Source organism: Ailuropoda melanoleuca, chromosome 9 (assembly GCF_002007445.2).
Source record: "Ailuropoda melanoleuca isolate Jingjing chromosome 9, ASM200744v2, whole genome shotgun sequence".
Taxonomy (NCBI): domain Eukaryota; kingdom Metazoa; phylum Chordata; class Mammalia; order Carnivora; family Ursidae; genus Ailuropoda; species Ailuropoda melanoleuca.
In genome coordinates this window covers 72,185,680-72,206,911 of record NC_048226.1, presented here as the reverse complement: position 1 = coordinate 72,206,911, position 21,232 = coordinate 72,185,680, and the positions used below count along the sequence as shown (strand labels likewise).

At 35.8% G+C, this 21,232-nt stretch overlaps 1 protein-coding gene across 2 annotated transcripts in view; it reads right to left on the bottom strand.

Annotated features, from left to right (window-relative positions):
- ZFPM2 (zinc finger protein, FOG family member 2) overlaps positions 1-21,232 on the bottom strand; it is a 464,759-nt gene that overhangs the window by 348,460 nt on the left and 95,067 nt on the right. The window lies entirely within an intron of this gene.

Below are 21,232 nucleotides of genomic sequence, written 5' to 3'. Positions count from 1 at the left end.
GAGAGAGAGAGAGCATAAGGGGGGCAGGAAGCAGAGGGAGAGGGAGAGAGAATCTTAAGCAGGCTACACACTCAGCACAGACCCTGTTGCAGGCTCAATGCAGCTGGATCTCAGGACCCTGAGATCATGACCTCAACTGAAGTCAGGAGTTAGACATTTAACCGACTGAGCTACCCAGGCCCCCAAGCTATACTTGTTCTTGAAAAGTGTAGCTAGTTCACACAGTTTCATGCCTTCATTTCCACATAAGAAAAGAAAACGTAATGTATTTTGAGCAAAAGCATAGTCATGGCAAAGAAGATATATTAACAATGCAATTGCATTTTAAAAGTAAAAAGTCTAATTTATAAATACCTTCACTTTAAGTGATAAAGTAACTGCTTTATAGGAAAGTAATCCATGGTGACATGGTACACGCAAAAATACTCCATAATATACCTACTATCAATGATAATAGAGATCAGAACACAGAATACAAGAAAATGTGATGTCAGAAATAAAAAGAATGCATACCAAAAACATGGCAACTAAACCTTGAATCTAATAATGCCAAAATTTTTAAATTAAATCGCTTGCCCATCTAGTCTTTCTCTGAAGTATTAAGTAACTGTTTTCCACACAGTTGCCCAAATCTGTAATAGTACTTAACTTTTCATATGATTATACAAAAAAATGCACTGCATTCTTAAAATCTTTACAAGTAACCTAGAAATTACAAAATTTTCAGGAAACCATTACTATTACAATTGACATCAATATGATGTTGATGACTTTTGAACTTTAGACTCTATAAATTTTCTATTCATTTCTATATATAGCCTTATAAAATGAATCATTTAAAAAGTGGAATAAAGGTAGAGAGCACATAGAAGCTCACTGACAGCTTCGTTGTCATAATTTCCATAACCGAGGATCATTGGCTCTGGTGGGTAACAAAGAATAAAACATACCCTACACCACCAAACCCCATGTCTGGCATTGAAGGCTCTTCGAAAGTTGAGTTCTCTCTTCTTTTCAGGATGATCACCATGAATAGCAATGAAATTGTTTCCGCAAAATAATAGATACTGAGTATCTACCATGTTTAAGGAACTGTAATAGGTATAGAAAGATACATATGGAAAAATACAATGCCTTTTTGGAAGTAGTGTAAAACCCATTTAAGAGAGTAAATTCACAAATAATAAGAAGAGCGCTAAGCAAGGTCCAAGTGTCATAAGAAAAGTGCAAAGGCTCAGGAGTAAGATAAGAGTTTTAATCTGTGCTCCTTTCTGCAGATCACACAGAACACAGACACATCAACCAATTCTCTTATAAGATCAGTGGAAGAGTTCTGCTCTCACTTCTCAGACACAAAGAGGGATGGTTCTCAGCCTGCATAGACAAGTAAGGCTTTATTTCCTTTTAATATTTTCAAATACTGTGAACCCTGAGCTAAGTGCCACTCAGCCCAACCCTGCCTGTCCTGGCCCCTGTCTAGTGAGCCCCTTCCTACCTACTTTCCTACTTTCTCACTGAAACACAAAGAATATAAGAAACTTGAAAACTTTCTCACCGGTTGATTCAATGCTACTTAATGCAATTATCAGTATAGCACCTTAACCTTCTTGAGTACCCCCCAGGATACCTGACCCAATTTGGGGAAATATGACCTTTACAACACCTCATTCTTCATGGACACTAGAATCCACACTAGACTCTGCCATCTACTCCAGTAAGCTTTTGAGTGCGTTTCCACTTCTGAATGGAGGTTTAACTCAGGACAATAATGCAGGGGAGCTTACAAAGGAAAACGTCCTCCCCAACAGTGAAGAGTAGAGAATGCAACCTATAATTTTAAACAGCATCTATTCCTTCCAGGCACTTTTCTCATGTCTTACGAATCTTGAAACAAGGAGGGGACTCTGGAGATGATCCGAGCCAAATTAGAGAAATTTACTGACTACAAAATTGATGCACAGATAGGATCAGTCACTTATGTATGATCTTACAGCTACCATATTTATATCTGCACAAGGCACCTTGCTCGAACCTTCTCATGCTTGAGCAATAAGTGCTTCCCAGCCATCACAGGGGTGACTGATTGAAGCAGCTTTACGTAGATGTCCTTTCTTCAACAAGCAGGAAGTAGGAGTAGGGGAGAGCATGAAGGGGCATCATAAAAGTCACCAAAAACAGCAGTTTATTCAAGGTTAGGAATTAAATTTGACTCTCCTGCCAGTCTAGCATTCTTTCCAAAACACCTTTTCTTGCCTCTGCCATGCCCCACCCCCTCTAGCTGAATACAGAACCCTGCACACCTGAAAGAGCTGAATAATCTCAGAGCAACACATAATGAAGCAAGCATGAGACATGCTGTTAAAAATTACATACCCAAGGGCTCAGATAGTAAAATTCTGCATAGAACCACTTGGAGAAGTTAAATTTTATATTCAGATACTAACTATTCCACCCTGATGTCCACACAAAGGAGTAAATCTTTCTTTCTTTTTTTTTTTTTTAAAGGTTTTATTTATTTATTTGACAGAGATAGAGACAGACAGCGAGAGAGGGAACACAAGCAGGGGGCGTGGGAGAGGAAGAAGCAGGCTCATAGCGGAGGAGCCCGACGTGGGACTCGATCCCACAATGCTGGGATCACGCCCTGAGCTGAAGGCAGCTGCTCAACCGCTGTGCCACCCAGGCGCCCCAGGAGTAAATCTTTCTGAATTTTACTATTACATTTAAATTGTTGGAAACATGTGGTGCCATGCACAATTTAATCAATCGTGAACATTTACAATGCATATTTTTGAAGATACAGTGAGATATATACTTTCTCTTAAGGACCATATAATCTAGTAAAGGAGCTAGGTAATATGCACAAGAGAAGTAACCACTGATAAAAACCTACAATCAAGGTAGTCCATGAATAATTCCAAATGAAAACACATAAGATATAGAAATTCAGAGACCAGAAGCATAAAATGACATTGACCATGGAGAAGCTAGTATAATTCCAGAGTTCTTCATATTGAAGGCAATGAAAAGCATTAGAGGTATTTCAGTAGGGGGCTGATATGATCATGTGACACAAATACAGTAACCAACATATATTTATTGGGTTTCTATGAACACATTTTGTTAGACATCTGGTCTTTGAGTTCTCCCTTACTCATTCCATAACAACACTCTGACCCATGTCTCAGACATTCCTGCCCAAAAATTTTGTGAGACTATAGTTAAGTCTACTCTGAAATATTTTATTAGGCAAATTACATATTTAGAGGGAAAAATAATGAGAAATATAGTAGGAAATACGTGTTTGGAAGACTATATTACAGAGTAATCACAATAATCACAAAAATTAAATGTTAAAAGAATTCAGTTGAATTTATAAATGTTCATCTTTATTGAACAGAGATGATATAAACTGTTCTTTATTAATACATTAACTTTTGAGTCCCAGGCACTGGGCTGAGAACCAAGAATATAAAACAAAGATGGCTCCTTTTCTCATATAACGTACAGACTAAAACAGAGACAAATCAATAGACTGCAATCTCATGTGGCGAATGCTTTGATGGGAGCACTCCAACATGTGACAGGAGCCCACAGGCGTGACACCTAAACTTGGTGCAGTAGAAGTTTCCTGGAGGAAAGAACCAATAACATTTCCGAAATTTTGAAGGTATGACCTTATAACCTGAATTCTGTAGGCTTAATGACCTGAGGCTCCATGATTGAAAACCATTTCTCAGATTAAAAATGAAAGCCATCTCCCAAAAAAAATGCCATATAAAAAACATTACAGTAATTAAGTTGCTGTCCAGAAAAAATGGTGATGAAACTAAAGACATCTCAATGATGCAAAAGTAGAACCCATACAAAGTTTTTTTTTTTTTTTAATTTTTATCTTTTTTTTTTTTTAAGATTTTATTTATTCGACAGAGATAGAGACAGCCAGCGAGAGAGGGAAACACAAGCAAGGGGAGTGGGAGAGGAAGAAGCAGGCTCATAGCAGAGGAGCCTGATGTGGGGCTCGATCCCATAATGCCGGGATCACGCCCTGAGCTGAAGGCAGACGCTTAACCGCTGTGCCACCCAGGCGCCCCTCATACAAAGTTTTAAGATGCTAAGAGAAACAGTTTGAGAAATTCTGCTACTGTACGATGGTTAAATGAATCAAGTCCTTTCTTTTATTCAGTCTAGGCTAAATTTACCCGGGGTCATCCTCATCTACATCTACTGGGAAAAGAAAATAGCAGGATGACTACAAATCTCAGCAGACCCTTGATGCACAGAGAAATCTGGTAAATCACTCAAAATGAAAATATTATAATGCAGCCTATTAGGGGCTTGATTGAACTAGTAATTTCATATAATAAAATACTTTCATTAAATGTCACTTAACTGCCAAAATGGAACTATAGAGCTTAGATTTCAACTTGCACCAACATCTGGAGCAATACCCAGTATTGATAATCCTGATTCATGGAACAATTTGCTCTAATTTGTTTCATTATGCAGCACATATAATTAGAACTACTGAAAATAAATATTGCAGAGTATTTAGTTGAAGACACACTGTAAAGATAGTTGATTGTATACAATTAACAGCTCAAAAGGAATTACATTTTGCAACTGTTTTAAGCTATTTTAAAATTGGGTACATGTGAAGTATATATCACATTAATAAAAATAAATCTAAGACAGAAGAATAGTTTAGAGCCCTTGATCAATTACTTAATCATGTTTTCTTAAAGAAAAAAATGCCAAAAAGGAAAAGATGACCAAAAACATAAGAATGTTACATGAAGTGATACACTTGAGTACAGAAAACTAAATGGGTTGAAATTAAATTTATATTCACCTCAACATCTACTATGTGCCACATACTAAAGTCATAAAGATGAATAAGGCAGAAAATATGTCCTCAAGTTTGGATTCTATATTAAACCTAAACACGGTTACCATTTTTTAAGTACCACTCAGCACTAGCTAAATGCTTTTCGAACATCACATCAATTCTGCCATGCAATGGTATCCCTGTATTTCAGAAGAGTAAGCCAAGAGGCAGATATGTGAGAAGATGCCCACACACTCCTGGCAGATTCTAAAACTGACCCCAAGTCAGTCTCACTCCAGTGACCATACTCCAAACCCCAAAGGTATTACAGTGAAACTCTACTGAATATCAAGCAACAAAGAGAGCTGGATGTGATCTGACAGTTGCTTCTCTTCTCCACATTATAAGCCTGTTTCTTCATTATGCTTACATGTTAAAATGAAATGTTTGAGGATATAATATTTATAAGCATGATTTTTTCTAAAGTACACTATTTGACTTAGAACTTGGTAAAGTCAACTACACATAGATGCTTAATCAATAACCATTGCTCACTCATGAGTGATAAAATTAGATCTTGGTTTCATTCTTTTTTACCATAACCTACTACAGTATCATTACATTTGCTAATTAATTGCCTTCAGCACATTATTTCTATTTAATAACTAAAATATGTCACATTTTTAAAAAACAAAAAATTAAATAAATTAAATAAATAAAACAAAATATGTCATATTTGTCAACTTTTAGACTCTTCATCTTCTAAGTTTATCTCAGGAAACTAACTCGTTTTTATGGTAATGTTTTTACCTAATTCATTTTTAATCTTTTTACTAATGAAAAATGAAATGATTAAAAAATAATTTAATCAAATGTGAAATCTCTGAATTACTCTTAAGAAACACTATTTTTTCCCCTCATGACAGGGAGTTGCTTCTTCTCTTTCAATATATTTATTCTCGTGGAAAATTTATAAATAGAACTTTATTTTGATACTAATCCAGCTCCAGCTTCTTCTTGATTTGAATGGAAATGACTTTATTGACTGTTTTTCTTTTCTTCTAACCATTTTTTTTATTCTTATATGTTTGAAATCAGTACTCTAAGTAGCTTATGAAAAATGGCATGAATAATTAATAGCCAAGATAATAATGACAAGTTTGTTAAGGTATTGTTTCAAAAGCTTTGTTGGTAGAAAGAAGAAAAAAGAGAGAAAAGGGTGCTAGGGAGAGAATTAAAGAAAGAGCTGGGAATGCATCTGACATCCATTCATTTACTTGCTAAATTCTTTATTCACATACTTTTAAATAGAAATTTCAGTGTATTTTTAGCAAAGCACAAACACATTTAATGGCATAACCACTATATATATCAAGACCAATTCATAAAAAGATGAAACAGAATAAATGTCAAGCGGTAACAAAATCTATAATATTTCTAAAATTATGGCTATGGAGTTAATGGTTTTCCATTGCAAGATTAAACTCTTTTGTTGCTCTTTTAAAAGATATCACACATATTTTGCGGGCCCTTCCATTTTCCTTAGTCTAGTTTTCAGAATCAATGAGAGCTCTATAGGAGGAAATTGAAGGTGTTATTGAGCAATATAATACACAGCACAAATGACTCGGGGGAATGCACTAGAATATAGTCTTTCGAACACATGAAACAGAATCTTTAAATTCCATATTTTAGGTATTGTTGGCAAGGTATTAAAAGCGGTGGCTCTCCTTGCTAGGCAAAAATAATTTCAAAAACACAAACATCTTTTCACTCAATGTTAGACATTCCTGTATAAATTAAAGATCTGCCACGTTCTGAGAAAGCCACTTTTTCAGCACCAATAGCAGCAGTGTTTGCGAGCAGTCATACAAGAAAACAGCCCTTCTCAACCCTGCTCCTTTAATCCATGTAGTTCCTATTAATATTAACCTCTTATAGAAATTCTTGTACAATATAACTATTGAACTTTCTTGACTAGGAGTGCTACTGTAGCTGTTAGTCATCCCTATAATGTATTTTGCAATCAGCTGAATCATCAAAGTATTTTTTAACAATGAACAGTTCAGAAGTGACAGATCTACTTTCTTGTTCACACTGCTTATCAGAGAGTAGATATCACATATGTTTTCCAGGTGCTTCCTATAGTTAGGATACCTTCACAGAAGCCGCTCATGAAAGATAAGGTCATAAAAGAGATGAAAAATGTGTGAGCTTCATACACTTATGGTTTTATCATCAGACAAGATAGCTTTGGTTAAAGGACTGTAACAGTCAAAAACAGAACACTACAAGCTTCGTATTGAAGGGCGAGGACATTTAAGTTTAAGATTCAGTTTTTGTTTGCTTTGCCTAATAGTCCCATGATATTGTTGGGCTTAAAACAACAGTTTGGTAATAGATTAACCAAACAAAAGTGCCGTGGTAAGTTAACTCTGTGTTGCCAAAGTGTACATATGGTTATATCACCAGATACAAAAATAAAACTATGCAATTGTTATCCCTTTTTGCTAACACCTAAATCTAAACATTTCAACCACTTGAAAAGAAAAGCCCCAATACGCTGTGGATGGCTGTAATAGTGTCTGACTCAAGTCTCCCTTGGGCTTGCTACAAGTATATAAGAAAATGAAGGGTTTTGCCATACTCTGGATAGTTATATTCAGTAGACAATTATTTTCAAAAAGGCATGTGATTTCCTTAACCTAATATGTCATTGTTTTGGCAATAACCTTTTCTCATATTCCAGAATATGAACAATTAAAGAGATCAAAAGAATAGAATAGAGCCCACATTTACTGGACTCTAAATTTTCAGACCCTGGATGAGGAAACAATTCTGGATCAGTTGATGACAGTGGTCCAGAGCTAAGTCTGCTATTTTGAGAAGAAACTCAATCTCTACAGTTAATGGGTGCCTACTGTAATTTGCGGTATTCTATTATAGCTAGTAAGAGGATACTGAACATGCTGATGTTTATGGTACTTATATAAAAGCCACAAATAAAGTATTAATAACTTTGGAAGAAAAGACAGTGATTTATAAATCATTTCATAGTCTTAATCCTAAACACTTACCCCAGATGTGAATATTATCCTCCATGTGAAAAGAGCTTTTCTCAACATTTAAGTTCACTAAAGGCCTGGAGCATAAGGGAAATTTCCACATAGGATAAAATAAGGCAAATTCTCAGCAGTGTATCATCCAAGAATTTTGCCTCTCATTATTTCTCTCAATGGGCACTTGAAAGAGTCAATACACAAGCAAGTGTGGAGCATAAAAAACACCCTATTTTAAAAGATGCTTCTAAAATGTGTATTGCAAATTTTATATATGTAAGTGTTTTTTCTTATTATCCTTTCCCCTTCTCCCTACCTCCCACCCTACCCCCCCAAAAAAAAACCCCCACACAGTAACAATTATATTCCATTCAGAGGAGGATTCCATATAATTAAGGCACTTCTTGCTCCAAAGAAGAAAGTAATGCCTGATAATCTATAAGTGAGGATATTCAGAACTGTTATTTATCTTTCACAAATCTGTTTTGCTATCAAGAAACCACTATTCCTTCAGTTTGCTGGCTTCAGTCTTCAAGGTTCAGACCCAGCATGCATTTTAGGGAATCATCATCACCACCAACAACAAAAAGTGAAGCCAAATCTCATAATCTCTGAAATGGTCTCTTTTATAAACCAGCCCAATCCACACAGAAAGATCAAACCAATTTAAGAAGGTAATATCTGAACTCTGCTTTCCACACAATCTTATTGTTTATTCTTTCCTTTTTAACAAAATGATTCATCCTGAAGAGGCCTCTCCTCTCTCATAATCCATTTAAGAATATGATTCATAAGTAATTCCTCATTACCACATGTTCCATTACTACAATATAATTTACTAATTATAAATAGACTTTATTCAAGCCACACATCCAAAGTGCGAAAGCCCAATGGAGAATGCAACTAACAACTTCGGTCCACATCTGAATGCCCTTGCCCTTTATCCAAGACTAGGTCAAACCCTCTAATGACGAATGACTCTCAGAGCTCAAAATAAAGGATAATAATTATTTCTCCTGATAAACCCTATTCTTCCTACTGCTTGGCAATCAGAATAACACTTTACCCCCATTTTTTCTCTCTATAATGGCTTACGGGAAGCTCAGATTTGCATTTAATGCTTCAGCTTTCAAGATATCTGTCCTCCTCTCTTATGCTTCTCATCATTTCCTATCCTTCATCTTGGATCAATGTCATCTCTCTGAACCATACCTATCTCTCTGGGGTCAACTCACACTACAATCTCCATTGCCCTCTTCGCTTGTTCATCAAGCCCTTGCCAACAACACGGTGTCCTGTCTACCTGGAACACTATTATTTATTTTCACCTACTTAATGCCTATTCAGCATTAGATGCCAGCTCAAGAATTGCATTCTTAAGGACTTTCTCTCACTTTCCTCACTACGTCAAACCACCCTGTGCCACTTATGTGATTATTTTATTAATATATGCCTCCCCATGATCATGTAATCTCCAGAATAGCCAGGGGCTTCCCTGTGTTTACTTGCATGGTAACCACAGCATGCTCCATAATGTCTGATACGGTACATGTTCAATAAATATTTATCAAACTGGATAAAGCATGCATTTTGAATGGACTGATGACATAATGCTTTGAGTCATGAAGTAAAGACAAATAAAATCTATGCCCTCTGCATAAGCTGAAAACCATTCATAGTATAGAATTTGGAGTTGGGCGTGTGGCTGCCTGATCATAAAGACCGCATTTGCCAGCCTCCCCTTTAGGGAGGTGGACCACTCCTAAGACTAAGTTCTGGACAATGGGATGTAAGTGGGAGAGTTTTGTGGAAGCTTCCAGGAACCTATTCTTACGGCTGAATCTAATCCTGATGACGTTTGCATATCTGAGCAAAAAAGGAAAAAAAAAAAGTATTCTAGGTCACATTAGCCTCATCCCAGCTCAGATCCGTATCTAGCTTCTAGCACAAGTCAGAGTCCCAAGTATGTTATCACAAGACCCATTTAGACTCTTTTTACCACAAGGTCTTCCCACGCCACCTCCTCCCTCAGGGCCAGCAAGAGGTCCTTGGCTGCTGGTGATAACGCAGGAAAAACATAGATAGTATCCACAGAATCCTCCAGATTTTTAGAAACATGGGAGAATTTTTCCCCTCTCTGCTTTAATTTTTTAACACAGTACTTTAATGAGTATCTGTGGTCTTGTATAGGCACAGGTAACTTACCCTATAATGATAATAGATTTGGAATTCAGATATCTAAATGCCAAACATTTTAGGAATCTTATTCAAGGTTTTCCAAAAATTTGGAATTTGAAACCAAACTTAACATTCTTGATCATTGCTATATCCTAGAGCTCACTCACATTGACTAAAGGTACTAACGAGTTGATTCAGGCTTTCTAGAGTCTAAAGCTTACACAATTTGGGAGGCTCTCTTTAAAAGAAGAATACAAAGCCATAATTACAAAATTAGGTGAGGGCCATGGAAGGAATCTATGCAAGTGAGGAGTTCTGAAGCTAGACTACACTGCATCAAACTGTCTTAGGCTCATATAGCATTTGATATCAAAATAGCTAAACAATTACTAAATAAAATAAAAAGGGAAATGAATATATCTTATATTGATTTGACAATGTTAAGTTTAAAGATAAGATTCATATTTTATGTAGATTTTCAAAATTCATTCCTTTTCTTAGTGATCTGATTTTTAGGGCTACCTTAGAAGTTCTCTAACACTCCTGCCAGTATTATAGAGCAAACATCGTTCTTTTCTAAATTGGGTTTTCCTTAGGATATAGGCTATTTTCCTTGCCCATTTTTTTCCTAGTATCACTCCATATCTTTGTAGAATTGTTTCTTGTTATGAGTGCCTGTATTTCAGTATTCCCTTTGGTATTCAGCCACCAGGACAGGATACAGGAGCACATGGCTCAAGGGTTGGACGAGGCAGGTGTGCGCTGGTGAATAGCTTCTGTACTAGAAAGATGCACATTCAACAAGGAAGTTTGAGAATGAACATATTCTCCTTCCTTTACCAGCTCAAACATAACATTTTCTCCACTCCTCATATTTACTCCCTTTCTCACCTATACCTGTTTTCCTTTCCTTCCTAGATGACTGTATCTTTTAAGAAATGAGAACATTCTTTATAAATTCCCCTTTATGTCTCTGTACATGTGTGGTCATGTATAAACACTCACACATATCAATGCTTCTATGGCCAAAAACAAGTCACATAGGTTCTCAGTGTTGGTTAACTAGACTGGACCATAATTTGCATTTTTTAAAAAGCTATCTAAATAAAAAATAGACTGTCTTGTGCTAATTCTGTGCAACAAGAGAAATGACATCACATCCCATTGTTAAATAGGTAGGGGGGCAACGTGTTTTATATATCTGTAGATTTCTACCTTGATAAATCTCTATCTTGAAAAATAATCCTTAAAGAGACCTTCCTTTCTCACTGTCAGAAAAATAGACTCACAGCCTACTGTCTGAGCTACTCCACTTTCCATCTCCGGTATGTACGTAAGACGTGGTAAGATACAGCCACTGTCAAGTTTCAGAACAGTTCCTTGTCTAATCTTTCCGCTTCTCCAGATCTCTGATACAGAACCTGTTAGAATGTATTGCTTACTTTTCCAGTTCCTATGTTTATCTCACTTCCACTCTTGCCATCTGCTGCACTGCATTTCCTTCAGAAAAGTGAAAAGTTTCCACAGTGCCCAGAGCTTTCCCTCCAAACAATGCCCTCTTCCCCTCTTCCTTCCTTCCTTTCTCCGCTTTTTATTGGGTCTCATTTTGTGTTAAGGTCAAGCTGTTTTAAAGAGTTCTCTTTGCAAACATTTCTACAGGGCTGAAATTCCTATTCAAATAGTTTTTATGGATTTGTAAACATTTGTTGTTTTTGTACTGGCTGTGGCCCAAGTACACCCATTTTGGGTTGTCCCCACTCATTTGGATTACCTGAAAACAACTTCGCACGAAACAGGCAGTGAGAAACTGTGGCTTATTTCACGCCACCAAATCAGGGCAATGCAATCATTCAGTTAGTATAATGAGTCTAAAGACCATTCAGTATAGCCCTCTCATTATATCAAAATGCCAACTTCACTTACCGAAAGCTAGCTTGTACTGACAGAGTCTTTAACTAGAAATATTTTAAGCACACCTCTAATTCCTTTACTTGAGCCTTTCTTTTTTATTTCTTTTTCTTAACATGTACCCTTATTCTTGACTGACACGTCAGGCTTTGTAAGTGTTTAATTAGAAAATGCCAAATTAGAAATACCTTGGAAAAAGTCCGTTTTATGTTTTCTATGCCCAGGCTTCTTCAGATGTGTTCATTTCCTTCTACAGGAATTATAGTGATAGACACCAGAAAACAAAACCAGTTCTCTATTTCCATAAGTATAACCACCTGAGTTTTAATTCGGTATTAATCTTTAGTAGTTCTGTGACTTTAGCCAAGTTACTGACCCTCTGAAAGTCACAGGTGAAAACAGCACCTACCCTGCAGGACGGTCAGTTGATTAGAGATGATACACGTGCCGCAAGATCTCTGACTTTCAGGAGCAGTCGGCAAATGAAAGTTGTTATTACCATTATTATAATTATTATAATTGGTACGTAGTCTCAATGCCAATCTCTGGAAACTCACTGAACTACAAAAAAGGAGCCAAAAGAGATCTGCATTCCTTATCAGTATTTACTCCACTGGTATAACACATCCAGTTATTTTTACCTGACCTTTTAAGAACAACAAAAAAGTGACTGACTTTATGACTATAATTAAATTCATCCGTACCACAGCGTTCACTTCCTTTTATACATTCTACATTTAGGCCCACCAGAGAGAAAGATTATCCCACCAGGTAGTGGAGGGGCAAATTCTTTCATGCTTCCTGTTGCTTCTCAAATGATAATCAAAACATTGTGAGACGTTTTACATACTCACAAGAAGATATGAATTTTATATTAGGACATTGAGAACTTTGAAAATCTTATTTGATTTAAACCTCAAATATGTTAGTGCAGAACAAAGAAATTTTTCTCAAATCACTTACGAAATTTAAGGATAAGAAGTAGAGGAGACATGGCTCCTTCTAAGAGATCAGTCTCTGAAAATGATAACATTTTATCTAAAACCATAATGCGACCAACAGTCAGGTGCAAGGTTGTCAGCCACGTTAATTNACTCACAAGAAGATATGAATTTTATATTAGGACATTGAGAACTTTGAAAATCTTATTTGATTTAAACCTCAAATATGTTAGTGCAGAACAAAGAAATTTTTCTCAAATCACTTACGAAATTTAAGGATAAGAAGTAGAGGAGACATGGCTCCTTCTAAGAGATCAGTCTCTGAAAATGATAACATTTTATCTAAAACCATAATGCGACCAACAGTCAGGTGCAAGGTTGTCAGCCACGTTAATTCCATATAATTAAAATAAATTAGCTTCCCAGGGTTCTCTAATGCTAATGCTATGTTCATAATTTAAATTTTCATTATATAAAAAAATAAAAGTATATGTAAATGACTAGCAAATATTAATGTAGACCTGTATGAATTGTTATATGTATGTTTTTAAACAAAATAAAATAGAAAAAAAGGATTTTTAATAAAAATAGCTATTTATACAATTACAACTTGATCAAAACTATTTTCTCCAAGAAACATGGGCTCTTCATTCTACGCAAAATATCACTGAAAAAATGTAACAACAAAAGGACTTATAAATAAGTAGTTCTCCCTTATAGTACTCAGCTAAAATTAATGATTAATTAATTCAGTATTTAGATTAAAAGTAAAAAAAGTCAATGAACAATGCAGATATCTTTTAATATCCAGATGCTATATATATTACATATCACCATTTATATTATTGTATCACATATCATATATATACACATATATATATAGTACCAAGAAATTAAATAAATTTTTACTCTTCTTCTGACTTTCAACATTGAAGGAAAAACAACAAACTGAAGTAAATTTCGCAGGTCAAAAAAATGTTCTTTCACTTACAAAAACCTTAAACATAAAACCAAAAACGCAATTCCTCTAAATGGTAAAACATGATTTTATATTAATTTTCAAATTTTATTATCAACACGATGCTGATGTAAAATAAGAATATAACTAAAACTTGGGCAAATATCTCTTGACATCTTATGTAGTCCAGGTAGAAGCAGAATGTAATCCACTTTATTACCATATGAAATTATTTCATAAATAATGAGAGAATTAGGTTATTAAATATTTTATCAAGTCGTAACCTATTTCAAAAATATCTTCAGTAGCCTGCACACTGAAGATCTGTTGGTGGTCAGCTTACAGACAAAACAGTAACTTGAGTTTATAATATGCAAAAATGTAGTCTATATTATCATACATGTTTCATATAAATGATATCATCATGAGTCATTTCAGCACTGAATAAAATCAATCATTTTAATTTTATTGAATGTATTAAGATGATATATCTGGGATCAGAGATGAGGTAGACAGACAAAGCTTCATCGGACCCTCATATATAAAGCACTACGTAAGTCATGGACAACATCTGTACACCCTCTGGTTCCATCGAAACCAAGAAAACACTGAGTCCCTGTAAGAAAAAAAATGCCTTCAAATATTCTCTCATTTTTTCCAATAATTGCGGTTTAAGAACAAAATCTATCTGATTCCAAACAAAAGCTATGTTTGGGGGACTTTAAGATGGCCATAAAAGGGTGATACTACAATGTCGTAGATATTATTTTTTTTCTTCCAATCTCATGAGATAAAAATTGTAGAAGCCCAACATAAATACAGTCTCTATTTGTACATTCTAAAAAGAATTCCTTTCCATTTTGCATTGTTAGATGACTTACGTAAGAAAAATTTAAGGATTTTAAAATAAATGTAAAAAAAAAAAAAAGTCCTAGATCCAGGAAAACAGAGTTTGCCAAGGAACAATAATGTCATGTGGAGGGAGGGGGAGGTGGTGCAGAAGGGAAGGGAGGTCTGTGCCAAGCAAAGCTGGGGGCTGTTCAATCAACTCTATCAGGGCTCCATCAGTGTCTCCACTCCAGCCAAATCCAGAGAAAACAAGGAGTCAAAGATTCAGGTCAATAAGCTTATAGGCGATTTGCACAAACAGTTCCTCCAGCAAGGTAAAAAACAAAGTCATATTGGCTTTTCTTTTTTATGCCTTCTCTTTGAACTCCCTGGTCCAAACACACCCTGGAAATGTCAGTGTTATATGCAAGAATTTTAAAAGCTCAGCTTCTTAATCCCGTTAAGAAAAAAGGAACTAAGTTGCCTATAAAGATCTCCTACTTTATTGAACTCAAAGTGATTTTGGTAGAACTGCCTTTTGCAGATTTGACTCCAGTTGCCCAAGCATCAGAGGAGGCAAAAGCATGTCATTAAAAGCAGAAGTGAGGAGGAAAGAAAGCATCACTGATTGAGAAGCGTTTATGAAATACAAGTAAATAGACTTTCTGAACTAAAAATAATAATAATAAAATAAAAAGAAAATAGGAAACAAAACAGGGCAGATGTTTGACACTGGATTGAATGAAAAAACAAGCAGTTTCTATTCCCACAACCAAATCTGCATGGTGTTCTTTTTTCTTCTTTCAGCATTAAGGATCTAGATAATATTTTTGTTGCTTTACCTTAACCTGGAAAAGAGGGATAAATGCCAATAATCTAGGCTCCGGTTTGTTACCAAAGAGAAATACGGCTTTTCCTAAGTTATTTCTTAATTTTTAAACGAAACTACAAAAGTACATAAACTGAGAGAAAGAAAGAAATGGAATGTGGGGGAGGGACATTTCAATGAGTCTGGCAACCCATTGGCAGAAAGAGTTACTAAGCACAATGATAAAACCAACGCTGATACTCACATCTTCTGCACTTTATCTTTCTAATACAAGGATGTGGTATTGTGGAAGGGAGCAAAGTGACTCATATCATCCTCAAACACCCCAAACTGCTCTTCCGGAAACTACATTAATGAGCTGCAGATGGAGTCTCATCAAGCCCCTGGCTAAAGGGAGGATTCTGATTGGGGTTATCTGTATCTCCTGACAGCTTCCCCAAATTGCTTGTTTCCATTTCCTACTGGAACCTTTACTTTCTTCAAGCCTTTCTTTGCTAGGTATAAACAAACATGTCAGGACCATGCCCCTTCTCCCACTTACAACTTAGCCCCCCTCTGTGGCTCACTCAAGCCTTCCATTGTGGTGGAAATCCAACAGATTCCTAGAGCAAGTTGCACAGGTATCACTACACCTCTCCTACTCCCCAGCTCTCTGCTGTCCTCTTCTGGCTTCCTGCGACACCAGCCTCATAGGTAAGATAGATTCCACCCTGAGTACTGGGAGCTCACTCCCTTTCCTCAGGTCTCTGCTCAAAGTTCACCTTCTCCTTCACTCTTATAAAATCTCTCTCTCTCTTTCTCCCCTTTCTCTTCTCTTCTCTTCTCCTCTTCTCTTGTCTCTCCCCTTCTCTTCTCTCGCTTTCGCTCTTTCTCTCTCTCTCTCTCACACAATCATTCTATTACCCTTAACCTGTTTTGCTTTTCTTCATAGTGCTCAACGTCACCCATCATATTATACAATATGAGTTTGCTTATTCATTGTCTGTCTCTCTCCCTGAGAATGAGATTGACTTTTGTCTACTGCTGTATCCACAACACCGAGAAGAGGGTCTGGCACATACCAGATGCTTAATATATGGGTTAAGTTGAATTGATTTTATCTATTGAACAGAATTGGAAGCTTCTGCCAATCTCATTAAATATCTGTTTATGTTTGCTTTTGGGTTCATATTAATTACGTCTGGGCTAGAGTTAAACCCAAGTCTGAGTAAGTCAGATTTTCTTTAATATGCTATGCATTTTTTCTATTTTAAAATTCCTTTAAAATAAAAATATATCCTTTAATTTCTGCAAACAACCTGTGTCAAATATTTTCAAATGTGGTAAGAATGTCCATTGTTACACCGTATCGGTCACCTTATTTTGTGGATTTCCATTATGCCCCTTTTTTTCAACCTTAATCTTTCCAGATTGAAGACACCTAATATTAATTCATCTTTCTAGGCTAAGCACTTCACCCAGTGATTTCTCTGACCATTCTCCATACATAGATCCTATGATTCAAAGTAAGGTTTGTTTCTCTTCCAAAATCAACTTTGATGGCATCATTTTCTCCTTCAGCCTTTGTTTAGAGATGATGTCACCAGGAAACACTTTGTAGGGACCCTCACTACCTTTTCTAGATAATCATTAATAATTCAAAATTCACTGACATCATTTCTTTGGAATTTTCTTTTTTTTTTTTTTAATAATAGTATGTTCTCCTACCCTACAGTGATATTGACCTGACACTTCTCTTCCTGTTCACACATCCTGTGACACTCTCTTGGAATGTATCCCAAGAATGTTTATTTAATTTCAGTCATTAACAAACTTGAGTATTTCAATGAGTGAACTCTTCCTGCAAATAATCAATAATAGCAGACCAGTTTTAGAACTGCTCCATGTCAACCCCACCATGAAACTTATTGTCTCTGTGTTTATCCAGGAATTGCTAATACAGAATATAGAAGAGTTCCCACCTGCCAGCAGGAACATACTAAAAACTCCCCCAGTTGCTTTCCAGGCCACCTAGGTTTCAATTTATATTAGTTTGCTTAGTTCGAAACATGCACTGATGTACTTCCATGTTGACTATATAAACCAGAAGAAAGGCAGAAAACAAATCACCGAAGCACATAGTCCAGTGCCACAGGAAACGTGTAGCACTTATGGACCCAGCCTTGATGTCTTCGTCATCTGTAAATTCAAGGAAATAATTCTTGCTTGTTTCCTTCCTCTCAGAGATACTGTAAGGCAAGATGCCAAATGATCTAAACTCATTGCACAAAAGAGGATGATGCAAATTCTAAGTATTGCTTTATATTTTGCTGAAATTCTTAAAATCTAAGGATAGCAAGCAACTTTGAGAAGAGCATCTTTTAATAAAGAGTTCATTTCATTCATTTGGAAGATGAAAAATAGAGACATGAAATATGCAGCTCACACAAAGTAAGAAGTTATATAACAAACTTCAACAGAACTGTCAGGTTCCAATTTTAGGCCTGCAACTCTAACAAGGGTTTATTAAAGGTGTTCTTTTTCACTTTTAATTGTGAATATTTATGACTTAGATTCATATGATTAAGAATTTTGCACATTTCATGTTGACATAAAATTCTGACCAACATTTTGACATTTCTGTGGAATATTACATTATGACAGTGATTTGAGTCATATTTAATCCTATGTTTTATAATGACTAGCAATAATACTAATAAATGCTTCAAGACTTGTAAAAAGGTCTGCCCTTTGACAAGGAAATAGACAGTATCGATATGAAAGTGAGGAAAATACCACAACAATAAGAGCAAAATCATTTTAAATACTGAAAATATCCTGTATGATGCAGCTCAACTTCAAAAGGAAGTAGGAACTTTTACTTATGAAAAGCTATGTCTTCATAGATACACAAAAAGCAGAGAGATTTTCCTACTTTTTTTTTAATAAAAAGGAAAGTCACAATGGCTTATGATTGCTTTTATACACAGCACAGTTGCTAAAATACAAATGACGATAGATTGTAACTTTATGTGTATCCTCAGTACCCTCCACTGACTGTCCGAATACCTTGTATGGAACACTGAAGATATTTTAACCATGTTTTTTGATCTGGGTTTTTAAACTACTATCCTTTGTTTAATACAAAGAAAGCATTTGATGTTCAAAAGCATTATCCCTGGAACTCAGTAAAGAAACCATGTCCTTGCTAGATTTTAATCATGTCTAGATCTTTAGCTGAAGAAACTTTCCAAAGAATCCAATTCTTTTTCATGTACACACACACACACACAATTTTTATGTTGTTGTAAATGACTTAAAATATGTGCAAAAATATGCTTCATCAGTGACCCCAAGCTGAACATATTTTTCTTCATGAGAACAGTTCTTTTTTTTTTTTTTTTAAAGATTTTATTTATTTGACAGAGATAGAGAGCCAGAGAGAGAGGAAACACAAGCAGGGGGAGTGGGAGAGGAAGAAGCAGGCTCATAGCAGAGGAGCCTGATGTGGGGCTAGATCCCATAACACCAGGATCACTCCCTGAGCCGAAGGCAGATGCTTAACCCGCTGTGCCACCCAGGCGCCCCCATGAGAACAGTTCTTATACACTCCTGCATCATGATGGTGGCATCATTAACCATTTACATACTTACACTCTTTTAATGCTAAACCTATCTTCTTCCCTGCAACTCGGAAGAAAACATAATTGTGTGTCACTGAGACTAATATGTGAATTTCTACAGAAAGATTAGTTTCTAGTTTTACAGAGAGAAAATTTTCTCTTCCGATTGTAGCTAATCAACTTAAGTGAAAAATGGACAGAATCCCTACTATGATCTCAAGGGGATGCAGTATCTGTCAAAGCGCTGGCTCTCTTTTCTGCCAGTTCCTACCGACTTCAGTGAAAATCTCCTGGCCTCACATTTTATGAGAGTAAAATAATGAAATACTTTTCCTATTACATAAGGCAACAGCAGTTTGCAATAGTTACAGTTGTATTTATTCTGCAAAATATTATGTGAAAATGAAAATTCTTATTTCCACCTATCATTACTTTCTAGTTTCAAACTAAACATTAGGAAGTTATTTATAAAATGTAATACATTAATTGTACATTTATTGATAATTTTACATTAATTTGTATTTTAATGATACATTTAATTATATATATTTTCTCCTAAGATACTACTAACTTAAAACTTGGAGTTCTACATTCTTTTGTTAAGCGTAGCTCTTCATAAATGATCACCCAAAACTGTAATCTAGTAATATCTTTCACTACTGCCTCTCTGGATTAAAGAAATTGATAAAGATGGCTGAATCCACATACTAACTCTTTTTATAAGAACAAGAAGAATAAGTGGTACATGCTAACTCTTGGTTCTTTCTATTTATTGTAATCCTATAACATAAGGCAGGTACTCTACCATGATTTAAAAATATATTTCCTGAAAGAGAGGGAACATGAAATCTCTTCAAATACAGATTTAAACACTGCTCATTTTCAGCCAGCTTTTACATGTATTGCTGTGGCTGCTATAATCAAGAAACGGTTCTAGCACCCACAACAACTACAAAAATACTAATTTGGTCTGAAGTCTAAGTCAACACTACCAAAGAAGGACTACTCAGGCCATAGCATTCTCATTTTCAACGGAAAGCTTCCAATGTGGGAGACAAGGGCCAGGTTACTAAGTCACCTTGAGGTCTTCAAGAGTTAATGGTCAAGGAGGTTTTCTTAACTTCAGGGCAGAATGCGGCCATTCCATTTCCACAGTTTTTAGTGTTCTACTGACCACAGGGATGAGAACTGGCTGACTTCTTTTGTTTCTAACACACCAGCAACAGAAAGTCATACTGGAATTTTAACAATGTATATCAAATGTATATGTGGCCCCTGAGATGAGTATTGGTGGTTTTGGGGGAAGCTAGACCATCATTCTTAATTACAGGCTGTCAAGTCTGATCAACAAACTTACACACATTAAAAAACTTGGTTTCACATCATTTCTCTGCCTAAAAAATACAGGCATCCAAATAAAAATGGTAAATAACACAGACACAGACATACAGAGATAGACACACAGTCATGCCCTCCAGGAAACGGTCATGGTAAACTCAGCAAAAGCAGCTGTTCTAAACCAACTAAGTGACCTAAACACTTAGGAGGCGACAGAGGACCCATCTTACTTACGAAGACAGAACAGTTAAATAAGAAAAAAAAATTTAAAACATGAGAAACCTTGGACACACTTTTGAGAAAAGCAAGCAAATGAGTACACCTGCTCAATGAAGACATGGTTACTGGCAAGGCCACCTGTCTCAAAGTCAAGGGTGGAAATAAACTGGCATACATTGTCTCAGGTGTTTCTTCCAGCATAATGTTAATGTGTTAAAAGACAATCTAGGATGGGAAAATAGTGTGTATTTTCTTATTTGACACAGTATTAAAAAGTACCAGTCTCAGTTTTAAAAGTCAATGTCAAACTACCTAAAGCATTCAGTTTATTTATTTATTTATTTATTTATTTATTTATTTATTTATTATTAAGTAAACTCTAAGCCCACTATGGGGCTCAAACTCAAAACCCAGAGATCAAGAGTCACATGTTCTACCGACTGAGCCAGGCAGGTGCCCCTTAAGCATTCAGTTTTTAAAAGGAGTGAGCCAGAACCTTGGGGCTGGAACCAACTGCCCTATTCAGTGCTTATACTCAGTGCCT